The 18,006-nt window shown below is 51.6% G+C and overlaps 1 protein-coding gene across 9 annotated transcripts in view; it reads right to left on the bottom strand.

The window, feature by feature from the left end:
• SLC43A3 (solute carrier family 43 member 3) overlaps nucleotides 1–18,006 on the bottom strand; it is a 523,038-nt gene that overhangs the window by 27,537 nt on the left and 477,495 nt on the right. The gene's annotated exons all lie outside the window — the stretch shown is intronic.

Below are 18,006 nucleotides of genomic sequence, written 5' to 3'. Positions count from 1 at the left end.
GCTGCAGCACCGCACTGCACATGCTTAAGGAGCTTCCTCCTGCGCCGACTGCAAATATGCATGCACTCTCCCACATCCACATCTACTCACCCCCACACCGACAACACCCATCAACTCCTCCCTTAAACTCACACACTGACAGACATCATTCACACAGCACCCCGAGCACTCGTGCATGCTGCTCAACACCCACTCACCTAACACATGAGAGATGCATGACCACATCCCAAACCTGCTATTTCTCATGGAAACCTAGATGAACTCCACAGCAGCACCAGACATCGCCACAACCATCCCTCACTGATTACATGTTCGCAGGCAAGACCGCCTTCACAAACCCCGAGGTGGAGTCACCATCATCAACAAGAACAACATCAGCAGCACTATCTCTGAAGATGCACCTATGGCCAATATGGAGTATCTGCCATTCACGCTGCCCATCACCACTAACTTCACCCTGAGTGGCACTCTCATCTACCGACCACTGAGGCCCTGCACCAATTTTTCCAGCACTATCACAGGCTTCATTGCACAACTTGCCCTCGACACAATCAACTGCATCCTCCTCGCTAACCCCAACCTCCTTCTGGAAGATCTTGAGAACACTCCTCCATGATCATGGAAACTTGGGCTCCACACAACAAGTCAAAGGACCTACCCACGTCACCGGGCACCTCCTGAACCCTACCTTTACTTCAGTGGACAACATCCAAGTTGAAGAACCCCCACTTGTCACCCAGAGTGACCACAACCTCGTGAAACACACACCAACCAACCACTACCAGATTAGCCCACTGCAACCAGAGCAATGTTATAGGTAGAAACTGAACCACTGCTCATAACACCCATCGATCCAAACACAGCACTAACGTCAACGAAGACATCAAGAATTCAACAACTGGATCACCTACTGTGCCAACACCCAGGCCCCCTTCAAGCACTGTGGCACGACAAGTTCAACACCCCAAGCCAATTGGTACACTGAAGAACAGAGGCTGATGAAGCACCACTGCACACAGTCGAAGAAGGTGGGGATTAAACTAAAACAACAAGGATAGTGGCAAATTCAAATCAGACCTGAAATATCACCAAATTATCCAGACCACTAAGCAGATCACCTTAGTAGCTCGAATCAATGCCAGCTCCCACAGACGTGAAGAAATCTTCAAGGACATCACCTCACCTGTGGCCACTTTCATTTCAACCTCCATGTCGAAGGACAACTGTAATGACCTCTCCTCCTCCTTCATCACCAAAATCAACAACATCTGCAGCAGCTTCGAGCCGAAACCAGACCCGGCAGACCATGACAATCGACTTCGGACCTTATGAGTAGAGCCAACTCTAATCTCACGGCCCACCATCACCCCGGATATAACTACCTCCACCAAGACATTTATCCATACAGGGGCCCTGTCAGACCCATGACCCCACCACACTTACTCCAGGGAACCTCTGCTCATCATCGCAATGATCACACCCATCCTGAACGTCTGTGAGCTTCTCAGATGGATGGAAACACGTTACAGTTGTCCTTCCCTTTCTGAAGGATCCCTCTGCAGCTCTCTAACTACAGTCCAGACAGATATCCCTGTAAGCAGATATTGGCTTTGAGTAAATCATCAATGGACGCCTCAATGAATACCCCAACAGCCACAAACTGTATGACGCCGCTCAGTCAGCATTCTCATCCGGCAGCAGCACCGAAACCGCCCTCATCTCTGCTCCTCCACACACATTTCAAACTACCGACCCAGCCCTAGTAAACATCTCTTTCCTCCATATTCTTCTCGATTATCCATCGCCCCACTGGCCAGCGGCTGTTGAGACCATCAGTATCCAACCAGTCTCGCACCCAGTATCTCCTGTGAGTTGTCAAGAGAGGAACCTCAGAATGCAGTCCTGAGACCAGTGTCCGCTCCATCAAGGGCACATCAGATGGTGGCATTGAACAGGACTTTCCCCTCTCCAACAACATCCTCGGAGGTCTTTCAATGTACCTCTGGTAGGTGCTTAGCAATTCCTCCTCCATCTCCTCTCATTCACCTCTGACATACCGGGATAACCGGGTCATCGAGTTGTCAAGATGCCCTTGTGTTTCAGCCCCAAATTCCTCACTTGCTGCCGCATACGGGTTTTGCTCTCCTTGTTTGACAATGGAGAGTCTCTGGTTCGCTGCATAGCTGCTCGTTTATGTGCACGGGTTGGAAATTTTTCCCGCTCCTTGGAGCAATCACTCTGGATTTAACAAGACGCTTAAAGTTCTCTGTGGATCATTTCAGCGTGGTTTGAAGCATTGGCAAGAACAATGGTGCTCGGTGTTGGAAAGAGTCTCAATGAGGGAATCCTCCTCTTCCTCATCTATAGGTTTTTAAACATTGTGCTGCTCTGCCACCCCGACGATGCCTGCTGGATGGACCGATGTGACACCGGGCAGAGAAGGGTTAACAGGCCATGGCTCCCTATAAGAGTCATTGTGAGACCGGCCTCGTGGCGTGGGCCCTCCCGACCAGCAAGCCACCCTGCAACCGCACCTGATCCCCGATGTCACAGACTTCCGGCCACCATGGCCCAACATCCCGATGGCCGGCCGGGCGCCAGCAACACCCAAGACCCCACCACGCATGCCCGGCCGAGGGAGAGAGAAACCCCCACGCCAGACCAGGAGGCGCCATCCCTGTCATACCTCTGGTCTCCTCCCCAAGGAGGGTTTCGATCGGCCACCAGGCCCCCGGTGAGCGGGCGCCTCGCCTGCTGGGTGTCTGGAGTCCCTCCCAGACCCACCTGAACAGATCAAAGGGCCGAGCGACAGGAAATCCCAACACACCGCCCCTAGGCACCAAGACCCCTCTCAGCGAGGACTCCGGACTTCAAAGAGGAGGGGGGAGTATAACAAGGGGTGCTGAAGGGACAGGAGGCAGAGAAGACCTGGACCTACGAGAGCCTGCCGACCTGGTCGCGGCTCGATCGCTCCCCGAACCGAAGAACGCTACCCGAACTCTGAACCACCTGAGCCCTGCTGACGCTGTCGCGGCTCCCCGAACTCTGAACCATCTGAGCCCTGCTGACGCTGTCGCGGCTCCCCGAACTCTGAACCATCTGAGCCCTGCTGACGCTGTCGCGGCTCCCCGAACTCTGAACCATCTGAGCCCTGCTGACGCTGTCGCGGCTCCCCAACTCCGAAACCACCTGTGCCTGCTGAGTGACTTGCGGAACTCTCCTCCAGGAGAATCGGCAGAGATTGCCGGGAGAAACAACATCCCCCAGCTCGAGGATTGATAGCTGTGCGAAGGATACTCCGCAGAGACACTGAACTCAAAGACTGTCCCGCTACCCCCATACCCCCATCACGAGATCGCCACCGCTTGTGGCACCGATTCAATACCTGCATTTCGGATCATAAAGATCCCTTACAACTAACGATAAAGTATACTGTCTTACGAAGAACTACTATGTGGTGTCCCTCTGTCAGAGAGTGCAAGCTCAGCGTGTGCGATCCTAGGTACGAGACCCTTCCAGGAAGGGCCTCCCCGCCCTTGCTCGGCCTAACTCTGGGAGAGGCGGGTCAACGGGTGGTCAGGAACGTATTCCAAAGCCCCCCCCCGGATAACGCCTTTCCAACAGTCATCCTGAGGATCTGCCCTATAACCAAGGCGTGCACCTTATCATGTAACATTAGTGGGACGTGACAGCTGCGGAGCCTTTTTGGCAGAAGTTCCTTGGCCAGGCAAGGTTCTCTTGAAGTCATTCCTTGCCATGGAGCTGAGGGGCCTTTTGATGTTGATTCCCAGGAAGAAGAGCCTCTGAGTACAGATGGACAGTGTCCGGTCGAGGCCATGGATGTTGTGCCTAGTCCTCGGTGTTGTGGCGTAAAACTTTAAGTGCTGCCATAGTCCAGCGTGCAACGTTTGTTGAGAGTCCTGGAGAATTTTGGTCTCCGGAGGACACATACGTGGAGCTCTGCTTCTGAGGGTCTTTGTGGGTACCGGAGGACCTCTGCTTTTGTTGCTGGAATCCACTCCTTCGACATAGGTGGCAGACACAATCCAGTAAGAGGCTCGTCACTGCATTGTGGAGTAATATGCCCAACGTCTTTGGCTGGACAGTGCTATATTCTCGGGCCGGACAGTGTAACATTCTTGAACCGTACAGTGTTACATGCTGGACAGGCGCTTTCATTGTGGTTCAAGACACAAGTTACAGACTCAATGCTGGTCTGACCACAGGAATTTACCACTGCACAAGGAGCCAAATTTTAAATGTATATTATTCATACTATCTCCCTAAACATGCCTTTCTTCTATGGCTTGGCCCTAGGCTCATCTCACAGTCTAGGTACAAAGTGGTTGATTCAAATGAAATCTACTCAATTTCTTGCATATATTGCTGCTTCCAGCATCAACAATTTTTGAAACATCCAAACACAAAGGTGCAAAAATAATCTACGGTAGAGTCTGTGTCATGGTGCAATGTGGGATCCATGGAAGGTTTCACAAGTCCCCTTGAAACAGAAAATACTACTTGGAAGAAAATCAACACAGGAGTAGTGTGCGTAGCCTGTGAGCTACAGCAGCACACACCGCAAACACAAGACTATGTTACATTTCTACACTTTAAATGCTCTGTATTTATAAATGATGCCCACAGGCTCAGTAACAATACAATGTATTTTAATTTGTTTATCTAGGCAATAGCCATTTATTTATTTTTTATTTCAGAAAGTTTTTATTACGATTTTGTACAAACAGTAGAATACAGCTGAGAAAATACAGAGAAAGCAAACGAAAGGGTGGATGGTACCGGCAATCTGTATGGAAACAACTGTATATTCCATAATAAGTGGGTTTTATGTAGCGGTAGAGGGGAGGCGTAAGTGTATCGGTTTATAAAGATGAGGTAGGGTTGTCTAATGTTTGTATGGTAAGAGAGTGAAGTTCTTTACTGAGGAAGGTGTGTGAGGTACCTTGTTTGTATGCATATGGATGAAGGGAGAGAGAGAAGGAGGTGAGAAGAGATAGGAGAATAGAGAATAAGATAGGAAAGATCAGTAGGAGTTATAGTGGAGGAGGGGAGTGGAGAGTAGATGAAGAGTTGGGTGTGACGCAGAGGTGGAGTTAGGTTAGGGCGGGAGTAGACTGGATTGGGGATTAGTGCTGCTGTAGGGACATGACTGACATAAGGCTGTCTAATTTGAACCTGATTCTACCACTTCTCAGTGGTGGTGTCTTGAGGGATGTGTTCAGTGAGTTAATTGCGCCTCTGGTCATTTAGACCCATTCCCACCAGGTCTAGGAGGAGAGTTTGGACAAGTATTTCCTCTCAGACAGGATGACTTTGAGGTCGGTTGTAACCAAAATTACCCATAGAATTTGTTTATCTTTGTCCAGTGTATGTTGTAAGTCTGGGGAGAGGATACCTAGTGTAATGGCCGTTAGTGTAGGAGTCCAGTTCATGTGAAGGATTTGTGATATGGTACTGCTGATGTCCAGCCAGAACCTCTGAGTGAAGGTACATTCCAGTAGCATGTGCCTCAAGTCTCCTTCCTCCCTCTCGCACGTCCAGCAGGTGTCAGAGTGCCTAAGGCCTGGATTTCAAAGTTTGGTAGAAGTCCAGGGGGCCATATTGGAAATCCAGTATTGACAATGTGATGGGGTTATTTTGTTACAAGTAAGGTTCTTGGCGTTCAGAGCTGTAGATTTACATGCTTTGCATACTCCTGCCATCTAGTGTTGGGTCCGGATGTTTGCAAGTTGTTTTTCTTCGAAGAAGTCTTTCCTAGTCACGAGGTAAGGTGACTCCTCCTTTCGATGATAGTGCGCATCGTCATCGGCTCCATTGTTAGGTTGTTTTACCACAAGAGGGTGAGAATGGAGTAGGTAACTGTAGTATAGAGATATCCATGTATAATAAATGTATGATGAAGAGTTGCAACAACTACAGGTATCCGGGGAGGCGGGTGGGCGCATGTGAATCTACAGTTCTACATGCCAAGAACAGATGATTACTGGATAAGTTACATTATCTGTTCGAGGCATGTGAGCTGTAGATCACATGCTTTGCATAGAGTACAAAGCAGTACACTCCCAAAGCGGTGGCTAACCTGTAGATGTTGCAGTTGTCTGGAACAGTGTTTCAAGTACTGCCTGTCCTACATTAGCCTGTAGTCGTGCTCACACATCTACACAGTAGTGTTTTGTAAATGTATGTGGTGTAGACTGTGTAGCTTCTTTACATATGTCAGCTAGAGGGATGTTATCTGAAAAGGCCACCGAAGCCCTATTTTGCGAGTGGAATGCGCTCTAGGGGGGATAGTCAAGACCCTTTTGGCTTTAGCATAGCACGTTTGAATGCATTGAACAATCCATCTCACAATACCAGATAGGATTGCCTTTATGAGGTGAAGCAAATGCTACAAACAGTTGTTTTGTTTTGCGGGAGGCCCTTGTTCCATCTATGTAGTACTATAAAGCTCTTTTAACGTCAAGCGTGTAAAGAGTGCGTTCTGCTACGGAATCAGGTTGAGGAAAGAAAACTGGTAACTCAACCGATTGGTTTATATGAAAAGCAGAAACTACTTTGGGAAGGAATTTGGGGTTGGTACGGAGAACTATCCTGTCTTTGTGTAGCTGAAAGAAGGGTTCTTCTAGCGTTAATGCCTGTAGCTCACCAACTCTCCTCGGTGATGTGATAGCAATGAGGAAAGCAACTTTGCATGAGAGGAACTGTAAAGGGCATTTGTGTAGTGGTTCAAAAGGTGGACCCATGAGCCCTGTGGAGCAGGAGGAATCCTTGGTGGTATTACCCTTTTCAATCCTTCCATGAAGGCCTTGATTGCTGGAACTTTGAATAGTGAGAGATGTTGCCCATTTTGTAAGTACGCAGCCACTGCTGCAAGGTGCAAACAGATAGACTTGTAAGCCAGTCCTGTTTCTTGCAAATGTAACCAATAATGTTTTGTACAGAAGCATCGAAAGGATTGTTTTTGATGTTGTTGCAGTATACAGCAAATCTTTTCCATTTTGCTGAATAGCAAAATCTGGTGGTAGGCCTTATTGCTTATTTTAGAATATTCCTACAGTCTGGTGGTAAATTTAAGTAACCAAACTGTATGACTTCAGGAGCCAGATCGCTAAATTCAGTTCTTTGGGATTTTGATGTCTGATTTCTCCATGGTTCTGTGTGAGGAGACTGGAGGGGAGGTGCAGCTTTTGATGTGTAACTACTGGCAGCTCCAACAGGGTGGTGTACCATGGTTGAAGAGCCCATGTGGAAGTTACCAGTATGAGTGTGAGGGATGTTTGCCTGAGCTTCCAAAGCACCCATGGAATGAGCGGGCGAGACGGAAAAGCATAGGCAAATATTCTTGACCAGTTCATCCATAGGGCATTGCCCTTAGATCGGGGGTGTAGGTACCTGGAGCCGAAGTTTGGGCATTTTGCGTTTTCGGCTGTGGCGCATAGGTCTATTTGCAGAGATCCCCACTGTTGGAAGTAAAGAAGGAGAACTTGGGGGTGAAGTTCCCACTCGTCTATTTGCTGCCTTCTTCTGCTGAGGAGATCGCCAATTTGACTGTTTACTCCTGAGAGATGTTCTGCCGGGAGATAAATCTTGTGATGAATCGCCCAATTCCAAATGGCTTGAGCGAGTGTTGAAAGTTGGAGAGAGTGTGTCCCCCCTTGCTTCTGCACATACTACATTGCTGTCATGTTGTCAGTCTGGACTAGGACAGTTTTGGCTATGAGATGAGTTTGAAAAGCTTTTAGTGCTAGGAAGACAGCTAATAGCTCCAAATAGTTGATGTAGAGAGTCTTGTGCTTGTTGCTCCACATGTCTTGTATTGTGTAATCTTTTAGGTGAGCTCCCCAACCTGTTTGAGATGCGTCTGCTATCAGCACGATCTGTGGAACAGGGTAGATGAAAGGCCGGCCTGCTGATAAGTTTTGTGGGTTCCACCACACCAGAGAGCGATGTGTACGGCCGTCTACCAACACTAGATCGGTTAATAGACTCTGTGATTGATTCCACGGACATGCTAAGCACTCTTGTAGGGGGCGCATGTGAAGCCTTGCATGGGGTACAATTGCTATGCAAGATGCCATCATTCCCAGCAGTTGCATGGACACTCAGGCTGATAATGCTTGGTTGGACTGAAACTTTAGTATAAATAGCCTGAATATTGCGAATTCTGGCTACATTGGGAGAGGCTAGAGCCTTTACTGTTTCTAGAGTGGCTCTTGAGGGATGCAGGTGAGACTTTTGTGCATTGATGGTGAAGCCAAGTCTATGAAGTAGACCTATTGTGATCTGTGTGTGCTGCAGACAGTTTTGGTGAGTGCTGGCTTTGATAAACCAGTCTAGGTAGGGGGAAGAAGTGAATTTGTTGCCTTCTGAGATAAGCAGCAACTACTGGCAGACATTTGGTAAAAACTCTGGGTGCTGTAATCACTCAAAAGTGAAGTTCCTTGAACTGGTAGTGCTTGCATGCTATCGCAAATGTCAGGTATTTGCCATGAGCCGAATGAATCGGAACATGAAAATATGCGTCTTTCAAATCTAGAGTAGAAATAAAGTCTGCTGTTTGTAAAGGTTGGAGTATCTGTTGAAGCGTCACCGTGTAAAAATGTTCTGACAGTATGTAATGGTGTAGCTCTCTCAGATCCAGAATAGGTCTTAGGGATCCGTCCTTTTTGGGGATGAGAAAGTACAGAGAGTAAACCCCTGAGCCCTGGTACTGTATTGGAATTGGCTCTATTGCTCCTGTTAGTAAAAGGGACTAGATCTCCTGTTTTAGCAAGTGTATGTGTTCTCGAGACAGCTTGTGAGATTGAGGTGGAAGGTTAGGGGGATTGCTGGTAAGCTCCAGGCAATAGCCATGTTGGATAATTCCAAGCACCCACTTGTCTGAAGTTATAGACTGCCAAATGGGGAGGAATTGCTGAAGTCTTCCCCTGGCAGGTGTGGTATAATCAGGGGGAAGCGTGGGCAAGTCACTGTTTGTTGGTGGGAGGAGAGTTATGGGTTGTGTTACTCTTGCCCCTACCCTTAAAGTTGTTGCCCCAATAACCTCCTCTGAAAACAAATCTGGAGGGAGAGGACTGGTTGTTACCTTTGTAAGTGGCGGTATTTTGATCTGGGTATGTGTTTTTTGACCCTCCTCTATACGAGGAGCTACAAAATGAACCTCTGTTGGATACAGCCTGAAGTGCTCCTATAGATTTAGCGACTTCAGTGTCCTTTTAGCGTTAACGTTAGGGCCAAATAGGTGTTCTTTATCAAATGGTGTGTTAAGGATGGATTGTTGGACCTCAGGTCGAAAACCTGAAATCCTTAACCAAGCATGTCTCCTGAGCAGAAAACTGGTGTTAATCTCTCTAGCTGTGGTCTCTGCAGCATCTAGAGCTCAACGAATAGAGGATTTAGAAATGAGCTTACCCTCATTCACCAAGTCCTGTGCCTTAGCCTTATGCTCGTCTGGGAGATATTGGAGCGATTTCTCCATTTCGTCCCAGTTGCCCGGTCATATCTGGCTAAAGGCCTTGGGTATTCGCAATGCGCCATTGATTTGTTGCCTGAGCAGCTGTGCGCTTGCCAGAAGCGTCAATTAGTTTAGACTCTTTATCTGGCAGAGGAGCATCCCCATATGTTCAAGAATTTGCTATCTTCCGAGCATTCAATACGACTAGGGAATCTAATGGCAACTGTCCCTTGATGAATATAGGGTCTGTAGGAGAGGCCTTCTATTTTTGTCCACTCTAGGTGTTAAGATGCGGGCTCTGACTGGATCTTTAAAAATCTCATCAGCGTGTCGCATCATGCCCTTAAGCATTGAAAGAGATTGCGATCACCTGTGTGTGGATTCTAGGGTCTCAAACAAAACATCTTCCTCTAGGGATTCTTTGTGGAGCTCTACCCCATGGTAATGTGCAGCCTGGCAATGAGTCCCTGGTGTGATGCATGGTCGTCTGGAGGAGATGGTTTGGCTGGGTAATGGTCTGGATCAGTATCACCTGGGGGATCCACTGTGTAATCTGTCCCTGGATCTGTTAGAATATTCATCCCCCCATCATGTGCATCATCATCGTCATAATGAAAGTGAGGAGAATCCTGAGGCGGTTTATGAAAAGGACTGTTAGCCACAGACTTTCTCTTCAAGGGGATTTTGTAAGTTTGCTCTTCTTCAACCTTGCGTTTCTGATGTGGCTTTACGTGAATATGGCCAGTGTCAGGGTTAATATGCATTTTTTTTGCTTTGGACCGGGTGGTAATGGAATAGTGTCCAATTTCGGATCCGAAGGGGTCTCTTTCTGTTTCGGTGCCGAAGTCTTCAGTGCCGACGTTTTCGGTGCAGACGGTGACTGACCCTTCTACGCGGAAGGTTTTGGCTCCGAAGGCTGCTTGGCTTTCAGCGTAGGGGCTTTTGGCTCTGGACCGGACCTGTGCTTGGATCCGGAGGCTTTCGGCTCCGAGGAAGACTTTTGTCGACTCGGTACGGAACCAGAAGGCTTGACTGGTAGTTTTGGTGCCGTGCCCGGAGGAGGGGCATCGGAAACCATCTCGGTGCCGACCTTGGCAAGGAGGCAGAGGTGGTGTTGAAGCCTTGTGTTTTTTCAGAGTTTGCAGGGGCAAGGGGTCTTCGGTACTCACGTTACCTTGTCCCTGTGGTAGTTCTTTGACGTCAAGGTTTATCTCGAGCTCAGAGTCTGAGTCTTGTTTGGAGAAGGCTTCCTCCTCCTCTGCCCCTGATGCATTGATGTCTTCTTCGCCGGAGTCTTCACCGAAGATGTCAGGCGTGTCTTTGATGATTTCACGCTGCATGTCTCGACATCGAGCCCAACAATCGCAGAGTCTTTTTTCATTGGAACGACCTGCAAGTGTCGCAGTCTTCTTCCTTGTGCTCCGGAGACAAGCACAAGTTGCACACCATGTGTGACTCAGAGTGTGGATACTTCGTATGGCACTGAGGACAGAATTTAAACGGAGGCCTATCCATCGACGCAGAGCTGACCAGGCGCAGTTAGGCCTCAAAGACCATCCATGAAGCTTTCCAATTGAAAGTCAATTCCAATGTCGAAATGATACACGGAGAAGTGGGAAATGCGTACGGAAACAATACCGTCAAGGGTAGAGAGGATTGCGCGTCGAAGGGAACCAGTAGAATGGTTTCGAACCAGAGCGCAGCAATACAAGGTCGAACCTAATGGTGGAACAAAACGATCTAACAATGGAGTCGATGATCATGCGCACTGTCACCAAAAGGAGGAGTCATCTTACCTTCTGACTAGGAAAGACTTCTTCGAAGAAAAACATCTTGCAAGCATCTGTACCCAACACAAGATAGCAGGAGTATGCAAAGCATGTGTATCTACAGCACACATGCCTCGAAAATGAAAGTTTCCCATTCATCTTGGATTGATTTGATGAGTGAGTATTTTGTGGGAGAGAGGAGAGAGTAGTTTGGATGCTAGGTGTCTGCCTTTGGCGGATGATTTTAGAGTGTTGGGTAGGTCGGAAGGGCTTGGTACATTACGTGTGGCTATAAGTGATTTAATTTTTAGGAAATGGTAGAAGTCTAGATCGTTGAGGTAGGAAGTACTTTTGAGTTGGGAGAAGGGTATGGGCTATGAAGGGGTACCAAGATCTCCTACCGAGAGTATGCCTTTTTGTGCCCATTCCTCTATGAACAACAATTCTTCCTACTACTTTCAGGTTTTTGGTGTGCCATAGGGAAGCTAAGTGTGAGTGACTCATTTTGTGGAGTAGTTTGTTGTCGATTTTGCACACGGCTTGCACTGTGTTTGAGAGAATGTTTTCAGAGTGGTCCATTTTAATTTTCTTAATAGTGATGAGGGATACAAGGGAAGGTATTAACAATAGGCAGAAACCATTGGCTTTTCTGTTTCTCTAGGAAAGCATGCTAGTATCTCTTGTAGTCTGCCAGGTTTAGGCTGCAGAGTTCCTTAGGTAGTTCTAGTTTTTTTGGTGCAATTCTGGGGTTTTTAGAACACCATGGGAACTCGGTGAGCAATGCTTCTTTTTTCGTAAAGAAAGTGTCTGAAAGGGACATACTAATTCAAATATTAATTAGGGGAGCGATCATCATTTTGATGGATTCTATTCTCCCCCACCAAGTGATGAATGTGGGGGACCACTTGTCTGGCATGCCTTTTTTTTTTTTTTTTTTTTTTTTTTTTTTTTTGAAACCGTTTATTGCAGTTTTTAAAAAAAAAGTTACAGGTATGGGCCTACAACCGCACGGCCGGCCGCTAGAGCATCACAAGCATATTACATACAAACAGTAAAAGTCTCTCAGCGGTGCACAGTAGGAAAACAGGAGTAATCAATGGTGCAGGCCTCACAGCTCCATGCCACATAGTACGGTTCCATTTTTAAAGGCAAAACAACATCAAACACCACAACCGCAAGGCAACCCGTGATTCGAAGTGGCAACACTTGCTCCATAAGTGGGGGGTCCAAACCAGCAGGAAAATCTGAAGAGGGGGGGGATGGGAGTAGATCAGGGACTGGGGGGCCGCGTGCCCGCGGCCGAGGGAGAGGGGCCAGCTAGGGAGACGGAGCAGGCGAGGCAGCCGGCAGCAGTGGCGGCTCACAAATGCCCCCACGGTAGGCGTTCCAGGGGCCCCAGATTTTCACCCACGCCCCAGGCTTACCCCTCGCCACATACACCACCTTTTCACGAAACATACACCAATCCATATGCTCTTTCCAGGCCGACACCGCAGGGGGCCTCTGGGATCCCCACAATTGAGCAATATCACGTTTCGCTATCATGTATCCCAGAGTCACCCACCGCGTCTGCGGAACCGAGTAGTCATTCGGTTCCCATACATTCAACAAGCACCTCCTCGCTTCAGGCAGCAGCGCGACACGCGTAACCACACGCAGGACCTCATGCACACCACGCCAGAATCGCTCCACCTTCGGGCACTCCCACAGTATATGCATGAAAGTCGCCAACGCACCACAGCCACGCTTACACATTCCGTCACCGGCAAAACCCATACGTAGAAGCCTTGGCCCCATCACATAGACCCGGTGAAGGATCTTGAGCTGGACGAAACGAAGGCGAGCCGGGATGGCCACCTCTTTCGGAGAGGCCACCGCGGAAATCCAATCCTCGTCGTCCAGCTCCAGCCCGTCGGCAACCCAAGCCTCGCGGAGACTAGTTAGCAGGCACGATCTATCGTTAATCAGTTTCTTGTATATGAGGGAGATCGTGCTGTCCGGGACATGGCCATCTAGCACTCTGTCCTCCAGGGGGGAAGACTCCGGAATGGATGCGACATCCGGGAAGACGGAGCCCAGCGCATGGCGGACTTGTAGGTACCGAAAGTACTCACTGCCCTGCAGCTGAAACTCCGCCTGCAGCGTCTCAAAAGTTTTGAATCCCCCCCTCGTCCAGAGATCCCCCACGGTGCTGATTCCGATCGTGTCCCACTTCTCGAAGCCCTTCGATGTCCACAGGGAGCCCAACCTCTCAGATGCATACAGTGGAGACGCCCGGGTCAAACGGTCCTTCCACCCCATAGCTGCATTAGCCGCGTGCCAAACCCGCACCATGACACGCGTCGGTCCCGTCAGACGGGAGTCGGGCGCGCCAGAGTAAAGCGCTCGATTGTAATCGCCACCGGGCAGGAGCATCTTGTCCATCTCAAATGCCGGGTTCAGGGCGGGCCCGTAAAGGCCATGATTAATTGCAGCTAGTTGGGAGGCCCAGTAATACCGTTTAATGTCCGGGAGGGCGACCCCTCCATCGTACCACGGGAGCGTCAGTTTAGCCAGAGCAATACGCGGCCTCCCGTCCCAGAACAGGCGCCGCTGGAGGCCCTCCACCTCACGGAAGTAGCGTGCCGGGACCAAGTCCATGGTATTCTGGAGGGCGTAAAGGAAGCGCGGCAGGGACATCATTTTAAACAAGGCCGCTCGACCGAGCGGCGAGAGCGGGAGACGCCGCCAGCGCACCACATCCTCCTTCAAACGCTGGAGGGGGGGCAGCAAATTCCGCTCATAGCGGGCCTCCGGGTCAAGAGTGATATATATACCCAGGTACCGGAAACCCTGGGAGGCAATCTGGATCGGGCAGTCCCGTGGTAGGACCGGAGCCTCCCCGGAAAGCACGTAGACACAGGATTTCGCCCAGTTAATGACCAGGCCTGAGTTGCGACCGAAGGAGCGCAAAACATCAACTAGGACGATCAATGATTTGCGCGGGGAGGCGAGATACAAAAGGATATCGTCAGCATAGAGGGACACACGGTCCTCATGCTCGGGGGTCCAGCGGAGACCACGGATGGAAGGGTGCCACCGCAGCCACTCCGCCAGGGGCTCCAGGGCCAGGGCGAACAGGAGAGGCGACAGGGGACAACCCTGTCGCGTGCCCCGCCCCAGCGCGAATGGGGCCGACACTCGCCCATTTACCACCACCTGCGCCATCGGGCCCGAATATAGTAATTTGACCCAGCCGATGAAACCCGGGCCAAACCCAAACTTCGCCAGCATCGCCCAGAGATATGGCCATTCAAGCGTATCAAACGCCATGGTGGCGTCCAAGGACGCCAAGATGGCCGGCTCCCGCACAAATGGGACACGCGCGAGCACCCCGTGCAAGCGCCGTAGATTAAGCGCCGTGTTGCGGTGTGGTATAAAGCCCGATTGGTCTTGGTGGACCAAATCGCCCACCACGCCAACCAACCGGTTGGCCAACACCTTGGCGAGGATTTTGGGCTCCGCGTTCAAGAGCGAAATCGGCCTATAGGATGTGACCCGTTCACGGGGCTTCCCCTCCTTATGGATCACCACAATTGTGGCCAGACGCTGGTCCGACGGGAGGGAGCCCTGCGAGTGGGCCGCGAGGAACATCGCACGCAGGTGGGGTGCCAACACATCCGGGCGTAGCTTATATAGCTCAATGGGAATGCCATTGGGGCCCATGGCCTTGCCGGATGCAACCGAGCGAATAGCCGAGGCAATTTCGTCCGAGGTGGGAGGGACGTCCAGCGAATCCCTGTCCTCCACCGTAAGGGAGGGCAGTGCAATGTCCCGAAGCAAGGCATGGGAATCCTCCTCCGAACAGGGAGAAACAGGGGAGTAGACTTCGCGGAAATAATCCGCGAAGCAGGAGACAATGGCTTCCGGCTCAGTGACACACGCACCATCCACACTCTCAATCAAAGGCACCACGCGGCTCGCTCTCTCCCTCTTATCCAACCACGCAATCAATTTGCCAGCCTTGTCACCCACATCATACAAGCGCCCCTGCTGCTCTCTACCAAGGCCCCTGGCCGCCTCCGTGACGAGGGCCCGATAGGCCGCCTGCTTTAAATGCAAAACATGCAACTTGGCGTCTGTTACCCCGCTCCCCAGGTCACCCTCCAGTTCTGCAATCTCGGCCTCCACCCGGGTCACCTCCTCCCGCTCGCGCCGCCGGGCATTGGAAATAAAGGAGAGGGCCTCCCCTCTAAGAACCACTTTGAAAGCCTCCCACAGGGAGATGGCAGATGGGACCGACCCCACATTCTCCTCAAAATAGCGCTGTAAGGATTTGATCAAGTCAGCACGAATGGTGGGGTCGCGCAAATACCAGGCATTGATCGGGGCCACCCTGCCCTCCCCCCTCGGGAAGACATCGAAATGCAACAACAATGGGGAGTGGTCTGAGATACCCCGTGCCAAATGGCGCACCTCCCCCACCCTCCCCGCATGGGCCGCCGGGACAAGGATGTAATCAAGCCGCGAAAGGCTACCATGGGCCCCCGAGTGGAAGGTGTACTGTTGCAATACGGGATGCTTTAGGCGCCAACAATCCACCAGGCCCAGCGTGTCCAAAAGGCCAGGCAGCCACGCCTGTGCCCGGGGGAGGTCCCTAGGGGGATGGCGATCCATAGACCCAGATGCAACCGCATTAAAGTCCCCTCCAACCACCAACAGGCCACTCGGAAGTTCCAGAAGGAGGCGCCCCAGGTCCGCAAATGTAGTGGCTTGTAGCCCAGGCGGGACGTACACTGACACAAAGATAAACACTCTACCCTCCATTCGTCCCACCAGAACAGTGTAGCGTCCCCTCCCATCATGGCGCACCTCATCAATCTCCAACGGGAGCGAGTTCTTGACCATAATGCCCACCCCCCGTGAGCCCGAAGTGAAGCCGGAGTGGGCCGCCAAACGATATCCCCTCCGATTCATTGCATGAAAGGTGTTACCTATAAGGTGCGTCTCCTGCAGGAAGACAACATCTGGGGAAATACGTTTTAAATACTGCAGGACCACACCACGCTTAATCCTATCCCCCAGGCCGTTAACATTCCATGACAACACAGTCAAATCCCTACCCCCCATCATACGTCGAAACAATCGGTCGTCCCCCACCGAGCAGTCTAAAGACAACAAAACAGTTGCGGGTTTGCCTTGCGGTACTAACAAACAACACACCCCCCCCACCCCCCGGTCCCAACAAAACTCCCCCCTCCCTGCACCCCTGCATGAGCCCAGACAGCCCCCCCAAAGTGCAGTGTGCCTGTCGCCCCATAGCTAAATACTAACTAGTCCCCCAGAGGAGGAGGGAAGCCCCCAGCAGACCCCACACGACCTCCATAGGAGGGGAACATACAAGAGCAGTATATGGTGAGGGAACAACGTCCCGAGCAAGGCCTATACAGTCACCCCTCAATTCTGATCCGGCGGGCCCTCCTCGCCAGCCGCGCCCCCCCCGCCCCCCCGGCCCCGATCTCCAGGCAAAGTGTCCAACCAGTCCCCAGCCGCCTCGGGCCGGTCGAAGAAGTGCGTGCGACCATCCACCTCCACCCGCAGCTTAGCCGGAAAGAGCATTGAGTACTTGAGATTTAGGTCCCTTAGACGACGTTTAATACCAAGAAAGCTCTGTCGCTGCTTCTGGACCGCCGGGGTAAAATCTGGGTAGAAGTGCACCTCCATGTTGTCCAACTTGACCGATCCCTGTTGCCTGGAGGTCTGGAGGATGGCATCTCTGTCCCGAAAATTAAAAATCCGGGCAATAAGAGGCCGCGGCGGGGCACCGGTCTTAGGGCGGCCCCCGGGGACCCGGTGGGCACGCTCCACCGCAAAAAGCTTACTCAGCCCCCGGGGCTGGAGATGGGTCAGGATCAAGTCTTCCACGAAGAGATCCGCCGCCTCCGCCTCACGTCCCTCCGGCACACCAATAATACGGACGTTATTCCTCCGGGCCCGACCCTCGGAATCCTCCAGTCGCCGGTCCATCAGGGCGCTCGCCTGGCCAAGCCGGCGCACCTCCTGCTGGAGGGCCACCACGTCAGTCGTGAGGCTCGTTGTGGTGTGGGTCAGGGAGTCGACTCGGTCATTCGTTTTCGATAAGTCCGCCCTCACAAGGCCCACATCCACCAGGACCGAGTCAATTTTTTGTGCCAAGGTATCAAAACGCTGGTCCACTGAGGCCTTCATCTCAGCGATGGCGCCCATGACGTCCCGGAGGGTTAGATCCACCGGTTGGGCAGATGCCTCCGTCGGGCCCACCGGGGATGACCGCGATGTCTCCGGAGAACCCTTCTGGAGCGTGTAGCGGTCCATATTATTGGCCTGGTGCGCCGTGCCACGGCGGGTCGTCTTCACCTTCGCCCGGTCGCCATCTTGTTTGGTGGCCATGCTGGCCCTTCCACCGTCGTGCCAAGATCTCCAAACGGGCCGCCACACCAAATCACGGGTGTCAGGGGGGGGGCGGGGGCGACCACCGAGCCGCGGGTCAACCCACCGCCGGCGGGTCAACCGGGCACCTGGACAAGGCCACACCACCGCACCCCGCTCCGCAGCCCGACCCCGCCTGAGAGCAAGGAGGGCGCAAAAGCGAAAGTGAAAGTGCGGGGTATGCGAGTCGCCCAGCCCCGCTCGCCGCTGTTATTCACCTTGTCCCCGGATCGCCCCACTACTCCAATCCGGGGGGCCGGCGAGGAGAAGGCCGCAACCTTCAATCGATGCTCCCACCGGTGTTCGGGGTCCGAT

The sequence above is a fragment of the Triturus cristatus genome, chromosome 4_1, assembly GCF_964204655.1.
Source record: "Triturus cristatus chromosome 4_1, aTriCri1.1, whole genome shotgun sequence".
Lineage (NCBI taxonomy): Eukaryota > Metazoa > Chordata > Amphibia > Caudata > Salamandridae > Triturus > Triturus cristatus.
This window is presented reverse-complemented; position numbering and strand designations above follow the sequence as displayed.